The 8,396-nt window shown below is 32.3% G+C and overlaps 1 long non-coding RNA gene across 7 annotated transcripts; it reads right to left on the reverse strand.

Annotated features, from left to right (window-relative positions):
• Positions 1 to 1,059: 1,059 nt before the first annotated feature.
• LOC145101970 (uncharacterized) lies at positions 1,060 to 4,466 on the reverse strand. Of its 7 annotated transcripts, XR_013705957.1 has the most exons (8): positions 3,786 to 4,459; positions 3,415 to 3,682; positions 3,063 to 3,180; positions 2,823 to 2,926; positions 2,523 to 2,550; positions 2,313 to 2,397; positions 1,567 to 1,670; positions 1,163 to 1,487 (listed from the first exon to the last, which is right to left on the reverse strand). It is a non-coding gene; the product is annotated as an uncharacterized LOC145101970 (long non-coding RNA). The 7 variants fall into 7 exon arrangements; XR_013705956.1 differs by having other exon boundaries at positions 3,063 to 3,682; positions 3,786 to 4,463; XR_013705955.1 differs by having other exon boundaries at positions 3,042 to 3,682; positions 3,786 to 4,463.
• Positions 4,467 to 8,396: the final 3,930 nt, after the last annotated feature.

Here is an 8,396-nt window from a genome sequence, read left to right on the forward strand (position 1 = left end):
CATTCAATTAAAAGGGGTGAAAAGGAAAAAAGATACATGAAAATTCCAATTAATCGAACCAAAACATGAAATTAACCTATCATCAATGAGTAGGGTTAAAGAATAAACTCATCACTTTTGAATAAAATACCTCAGCACTTATAGATCGCCAAGCTTCAAAAACTGTCAATTGTAGCACCAAACAATCACTAAAAACGATGGATGCGGACGTTACATCATATAAATACATATATTGAGCGTTAGCGTTAATTTTGGAAGCGCTTACGTTCACTGCACCTTCCGATCTTGTTAATTAGCACAAATATCTTGGTGATAATACTTGATTTCTCATACTGAAGTTGGAAATGAGGAGCCCTATAAAGAGGGCCAAGGTTTAAGGTTTAAGGTATACGGGAGTATCATAACTGATTCTACAACTAAGAGGGTTTATAGGAGTTTTATTTTGGTTCCTGAATTATTGGGATTGTTCTCTTCGAATTCAAATTCAAATGATTAGATAACATGAAAATCAGATGAAGGGAAGAAGATGGGCCGCAACGGGTTTATAACAGCTGAAGGACAATTTCGGGAATTCACTTTGAAATCTTGAGCGGGAAAATAAGCTGTGAGGGTCTTGGAGAATGCCACGTGGCAAAAATGTACTTATTTATTATATTAGGAGACTAGGGAAATCTGAAAGGTCTTGTTAAACAAGACCCATTATCGTCATTTGTTATGTAATCAGATGGTGAAGAGTATGCATGCATGGATCCGACGACCTATTGATCGATGATTACTTATAGTCGAAACATCTCGTATCTAGTCAAAACCAATGAACAAGATTTATCATTGACGCTACTTTTAAGCTGTCCAACCTTCTTGAACTTTTTTATCTTTCTTCAATGTACCATCCTTCATTTTCATGCTTCCATCAAGAGTAATATCAAAAGGAGTATGCTCATGTAAGAGACCAGTCCGTGTCCACCTTGTTCCATATTTTTAGGTCACAATAAAATTACAACTAATATATATTTCACTAATATTAATCATGGGCCTAAATTACATAATAGATGATCAAAAAGAAAGCAAATGTCCTACGGATGACATCTTTTTGAAAATATTCTCTTAATTGAATTGTACATAATGCACTTTTTTAATCTCGGGTTTATAAATCAATAACGAATAAAAAAATATCTCAAGGGAATATTTAATTACGTTGAGCTGATTAGTTCTGTGGATACTCTTAAATCGACATTTTCAGTTCCAAAATGAACAATCAAGCAAAAAATAATCCTCTTTAACCCAAACAGACAGATACCCCTTCACTTTTCCATTGAAACAGATTTTTCAGTCCTGAGGCGCCTACAAATGCACAAGTTTCCAGACTTCTCTTGCTTAAGGCGTTGATCTGTAAAAAATTTCCATCCTTTTCGGTTCCACCCTCTTGGCAAGTCGACCATAGATGGAGCTGGGGATACATGTAAGCCCCCTTCATCTCACTTAATTGACTAGACTACCGAGGCGTAGAGATGTCATTAAGCTGATTACAAAGTAGGTAATAATAGTATGAAAGAAAATTTGAGATACCTTGTTGGATTCCATATTGGTTTATCCAGGAAACTATCTAACCACTTCTTCTTTGGGGATTTTCTCAATTTCAATAAGTTATCACCATTAATTCTTCCATGCCCCTGCAAATAATCCTTGTAAACTTAGTTTCATTATCAAATTATGCTATCCAAAGCAACCTGATTGCATATAACTTCGGCATATTTCAAATCCTCTTCAGACAAAAGTAGTCAAAATATTCCTAAAAATAAATACAGTACCAGAACAAAGATGAAGATTTATTGAAGAACCCACCCTTATTTTGCTGTGGAAGCCAGCAAGGAAAATAACTCAATTAAATTACAGATGTAGTCAAGTGATTAAGAGGAAAAATAACAAAAAAGGCAAATTTTAGGAAATAGCAGTGTCTCTTTCTCCATATATTTGTGATTTAACTCGAGGAAATTATGGCATATTTTAGTAAAAGAAAATGATCACGTCATAACACAATGTTAGTAGAAGCATAACTCAGTTTCATCCATTCCTCAAACTTCGATGATCAGATGAAAATAAAATGTTCTGGTGCAAACATCTATTGTACCTAACTACCTATATAAGAAAAAAAATCAATATTTTTTTCATAAATTAAAAATTGAAAAGAAGGTTTCGAGTAAATTTTGAAAAATAAAATGTTTATTACATTTGGTAATGTTGCACCCATATTTGCACAAATTCGACAGCTACAGGTGTAGATGACATGAGCATCACTATTTTCTTTTACTAACCTCCATAATTATGAACTCAACAACTTCGAACTCAACAACTTCCTCCACCTCTGGTGGCTTTTTAGTATTTAAGAAACATGGCATTCTGCAAATTACAATACACAATACTTATATATGGTTCAATTAATTCTTAATAAATAAATAAACTTTAATATCCAAGAAGACAAACATGAAAAACAGAATCGTTTATGGCAACAAAGAGAAATGTACCATCAGTAACATTAGCCTTCACACCCACCTGTGACATACAAATAAAAATTCTTTGAGTAAATGAACTTCGCCTACAAAATTGAACAAAAATTAAAACCTATCCAAAAATATAACTAATTTATTGTTTTGTGACATCTCAATGGACTTCTGGTAAAAAAAAATGGCCAAGATTACAAGGAATTTATGGTCGTATTGCATAAAATATGAGTTTATTAAAGGATAAAACCTTTAATCTGGATCCAAAAGACTTGATTTATGTTTTACAATAACAAAATTTGGAGCAGTGAGAGTACAACTTACATGACACTGCCTGAGACTGAAATGATGGAAATCAACATCTACAGTTCAGTACCGGTTATGAAGGTGGAGTAGAAGTCAATACGAAAAATTGCAAGAAACAAAACCTGCAGATGTAAAACAAAAACTATTAGTTTTTAATCAACTGTGCATTATTAAAAAAAACCCTAATTAAGCAAACACCAAGGCGTTAAGCAAGGATCGAATGAAAAGAAACATCACCAAAAGATCTTGTAGAACCACCTTATGATTAAACAACATGTCCAAACAATCTGGCACTTATCTTTTCTGACGTTTCAAATTTGAGGCCATTGTCAAAACCGTAACATCCCCACCTAGGTTTTGTACAATCAGATGACCCCTAAAAGAATAAGAGATAAGGATAAAGAAAATGAAAAGTGAAAAGAGGAGAGTGATGCGTAGTGGAAAAGAAAGAGGAGAGACAAAATCGTTATGAAGGAGAGCGAAGTAACAGGCAACGGGAAGGTGGAGGTGGAATCGAGCACCAGTAGGTGATTGATTACGCACAATCTTCCTTATTGTCTTCTTCTGAGAAGAATGAAAAAATGTTAATCATATGAGAATTTATTCATACCAGAGGAAGAAGATGATTTCGAGGCAGTGGTTTTTGAGAGATAACGAGGAGCAAAGGAGAGAGAATTGAGAGGGTATAGACGGTGGTATCTTGGGGAAGAAGCCTAACGGTAAACGTCAACAGTTTCTTGGTAACTGGAGCATCGGTGGTGGTGGAGGACATGCTTTCCTAAGCGTCTGCAGCAGCCACATGTTAAGCTCCGTGGAAGAGATGTATTGGTGGAAAAGGCGGTGAAGCAGAGATTAAACTTCACGGAAGACGTCACGGTCTTTTTCAAGTGCGAAGAAAAGCCAAAGTAAAATACACACCCAGAAGAAAAATTCAACTAAAATTCAATCAAAATTGTACAAAAATCACAAAATAATACTTACTAAATTGTGAAGCCTCCACTATCCCCACTTATAAGCCATGGTGGGCAGTACGACATCGTAGGCAAGAACATAAGTTATGTTGCACCAATCAAACGATTGTATGTCTAAGCAGTTAAATAAGAAATTAATCTTGATGGACATTAGAAAATATGTTTCCAGACCCGCTTCTTGAAGAAGATAAAAGGCGGTGACATCATCTTTTTCTCATGGTGACACCCATGGCGGTGGATGGTTGAAGGAGACACCGCCATCTTTGTATCACAGACCCAAACTCAAAGACATTATTTTTAAACCCTAAATACCCTTCACCAATTGAGAGATAGAGAGAGAGAGAGGTGTTGCGGACACGAAATTGGAGAAGTGCAATCAGAACTCAAACCAGAAACATATAGAAAGGTCGTGGAATCAAGACAGAGAGTGGTGATGCAATCAGAATGTAGGGTTAATGTGATGGAGATGGTGAAGTCATCGGTAAGAAAGAGATGAGAGAAAAAGAAGAGGAAATGGTGGTATCTGGGAGACGTACCGAGAAAAACGAGAAAGTGGAAGCCAGAAGAGAAGAATGTTGTCCAACTCTGGAATGAAGAGTAGTGGGATATAGGTGTCCTAAGGCAAGATGAAAACAGTGGAAAGCCTAAGTATGACTCATGAAACCTATAAGAAGCTATGGAAACAGCTTAATCGTGAAGAATAAGACGGTGGAGAAGGTAAAAAAAAGGGAACGGCTAAATAAACACCCCATTTACTAGAAACATAACATATACTAAAAAAACACCCTAATAAAAAAAAAAGTCAACAATGCTTTTTTACATTGAAGTTTGTATACCCAACATTTTGTTTTTCTTTAATTTCTTTACTTTTTATTTATTTTCTTTTTTATTGTATGCTTGAATATTAATATTTTTTTTGGAGTAATTAAAAATATATATATATATATAGTATATATATATATATATATATAAATGATTAATTATTTATTTTTAATTATAAATGATTAATTATTTATTTTTAATTAATATAGATTAATAACGTATATATATTTGTATATTATTTAATAATTAAATATAAATGAATACATAAAAACAAAAATATGATGCAAAAAACAATAGCATTAGCAATCCTTCATGAATACATAAATGTATAATTCAAGAGAAAATTAATACCCTCTAACAATCCTCTATAGTTATAAAAGGTGTTTCGGGATTGTAAGGTTTCAGCTGTCTATAGAGTTCTAGACGTGACATGAACATAGTTTCCCATCCAGCTGCACATAGGGCTCTGTGGCGGATCTAAAAAGCTGAAATGGTAGGCAACAGGCTATCTCCTCCTAATTGTACCATTACATAATGATTACCATATACAAGTGAAATCGTAATAACACGATGGTACAAAAATTCTTCTGGGCCTTTCCAAAGAGGAAAGAAAGTGAGAGAGCCAGATCTGTTGGTTAAAAAAGTAAGGACTACACCAAATCTGTTGGCAATAAGGATACCTGTTTCAGACATAAGTAACCAGTATCTTTTAGGTGCCGGCGATTGTAAGAAATTCAACGAAGTATATAGTTCACCGATTCCATCAGTGAAAACTCTAGCATATGCATCGTACGAAGTCAATAACTCGTCTAGTAGTTGACGTCGAACATTGAGCCAATCATTCTCGCCATACCCAAGACAAACAGATATTGTTAATTAATAAAAATTCGGTATATAAGTTATATGTAAAATATACTTGTTGAAATATTATACTTGCATCGGAGTTTTTCCATCATTTTGGGACGAGCGAAGCTTGTACTGTGCATTGTATATGGTTTTGAGTATAGAAACATTATTCTCATCATGCTCTTTTAGTATCGAGAGTATGTTGCGTGGTTCAATATTCTGACTTGTCAAGTCAGCCACCAACTTTTTTTCGTTTTCTTTCAACCGCCTAACATAAGCATGTCCTTCCATATGTTGTGCAGGTGGATGGTTATGTTGATCACATTTCACCCTTAATGTCCAACCATCAAATTGTTTTATATACGAACCAATCAATTTAAATGGACAATTGATTTTTTTGGTGCCGGGATTTTTACTTGTTGCTTTAATTTTGTATTCACCACCACGATCACAAATAAGTGTGACATAAGACACCACACCATTTTCATTTTTCTTTGATCTTCTTCTAACGATAACATAACCAAGAGAAAATGCTTTGTTTTGTACCCATCCCATCAACTCATTTAGAGAATCGAACACCTAAAATTCAAATAATATATGTTAATAACTAGTGAACTTTACAATGATTTAAAAAATTAATATCATGATAAGTATTATACCCGTTCGGTAAAAAATGGTGACATCCCCATAAAGAACTCGTTGCCTTCATTTGAGTTTTCCCCGTAAAAATTCGTCATCTTTTCAATAAAGCTATGAACTTAACAAAAAAATTTGTTAAAAAACTAAAATAATATAAAATAACTAATTAAAAATAAACATATATGTTTTTAAAAGTTGATTAACTTTTAAAAATCAAAATCAACGGCAATGTCTAATGTCTACTTGTCTAAATAACTAATTTATTTTAAAAAAACAAAAAGCAACAATCCATTTAGTTTAAAAAACGGATATTTTTTTTAAAAAAGCTGATATTTAAAAAATAAAAAAAAACTGATTTATTTTAAAAAAATGTTTTATCATATTTTAAATGGTCAAACCACTTAAAGGTTAGCCCACTTAGAATGTTTTAGGCCAATTATCCGATGCTCAGCCCATTTAGCCCATTTTACAATTAAAATACAAAACCCTAAAACCACATATTTTAAGTGCTGTGAAAGAGCAACAGTCGTCCCCGCTGTCCCCCATCTGCCGGAGCATAGCAGCCGCCGACGACTCGATGCCACCGGAGAATCACCGACATCAGACCTCCGACGAAGAGTCCATGCAACCAGAGCATCGTCACCACCATGAACCTCTCCCTATCTGTTTCTCCGTCGATCTGTCTCTTTCCACGTTTTCTCTTTTCCGGCACCGGAGATCGAGACGATGCCTCCGGCGGCAGTGATGCTTGACGTCGGTCATGATTACAATAACTCGTTCACGGCAGCGGTGTTGTTTCTCCATCGATCTGTCTCTGTTTCTCCATCTCTCTCTCTCTCTCTCTCTCTCTTTTTCGATGTTTTACATTTTTCCGGCGGCGGTGCTGCTAGTCGTCGGCGATGATGACGGTGGTTGGACTTTAACAACCAAAATAATATTTTAAATCCTGAAATAATAAACAAAATTAAAATTTTTACCTAAATTGTATTAGATGGTTAGATTAATGTTAACCTATCTTTTTTATAATAAAACATAAGTTGTTATTAGGTAAATTGATATTAATGTAATCTCTTTATTATAAATACAATTTACATGACGTAAATACAATTTACAAGACGTGAGACACAACTTTTTATGTTTGAGCTTTTCATGTACCAATACAGCTATTAAATAGGGTGTTTTTTAAGAAAAAATAGTTTGACTTTTAAAATAGGGTGTATATGGGTTGTTTATTTAGCAACTACAAAAAAAAACCATGTTTGCAATCCGTATAAAATTCATTATTATTTTATTATATATTGACTTAGTGGATGGAAAACCAAAAGCTATCTTAATTTTTTTTTTTTTCAAAATCAACCAAAAATCCACAAAAATCCTCATAAATCAACGAAAAATCCTCCTCGCTCCACTTTCCTTAGATTCTAAGAGGAGAGGCGTTTATATTATATATATATATATATATATATATATATATATATATATATTATAAATGAAACATTTTTCCTTTCACCACATTCATTTGAAACTCCTGTGACTATTCAATTTCTTTCTAATAATAATTATAAGTCGGTTAATAAGGTTAAATAAATATCAAACCAAAAGTGTAATCATATATAAATTAAATTTCACTATTAAAATAATATCTTTACTTCTACTTATAAAGTTATGTTTTTTAAGCTTTTAATATATTATATTTAATTTATTAGTTTTAATATAGTATTGGATGTAAAACATTATCATTTTAAAGATACAATTTTGGAACAATTTATATAAAATACTTAAAGTATTATAAAGGAAACATTTTTCTTTTCACCGCATTCATTTGAAACTCTCATACATTTTTCTTTTCACCACATTCATTTGAAACTCCCGTGACTTTTCAATTTCTTTCTAATATTAATTATAAGTTGGTTAATAAGGTTCAATAAATATCAAACCTAAAGTGTAATCATATATTAACTATATTTCAATATTAAAATAATATCTTTATTTCTACAGTTCTACTTATAAAGTTATGTTTTTCTAACTTATAACATATTATGCTTAATTTATTAGTTTTAGTATAGTATTTAATGTAAACCATTATCATTTTAAAGATACAATTTTGAAACAATTTGTATAAAATACTTAAATTATTAATTTAAATATAACATTACAAGGTCAACTTAAATATAAATTTTAGTTTAACTTAAACAACCCAAAAAATATTTTGTAAATAGTTAAAAGTGATAAATTGTAGTGTCTTTCTAATAATGATTATAAGTTGATTAATAAACTTAAATAAATATCAAACCTAAAGTGTAATCATAAATAA

Source organism: Lactuca serriola, chromosome 4 (assembly GCF_051521515.1).
Source record: "Lactuca serriola cultivar US96UC23 chromosome 4, Lser_US96UC23_V15, whole genome shotgun sequence".
Classification (NCBI taxonomy): Eukaryota; Viridiplantae; Streptophyta; class Magnoliopsida; order Asterales; family Asteraceae; genus Lactuca; species Lactuca serriola.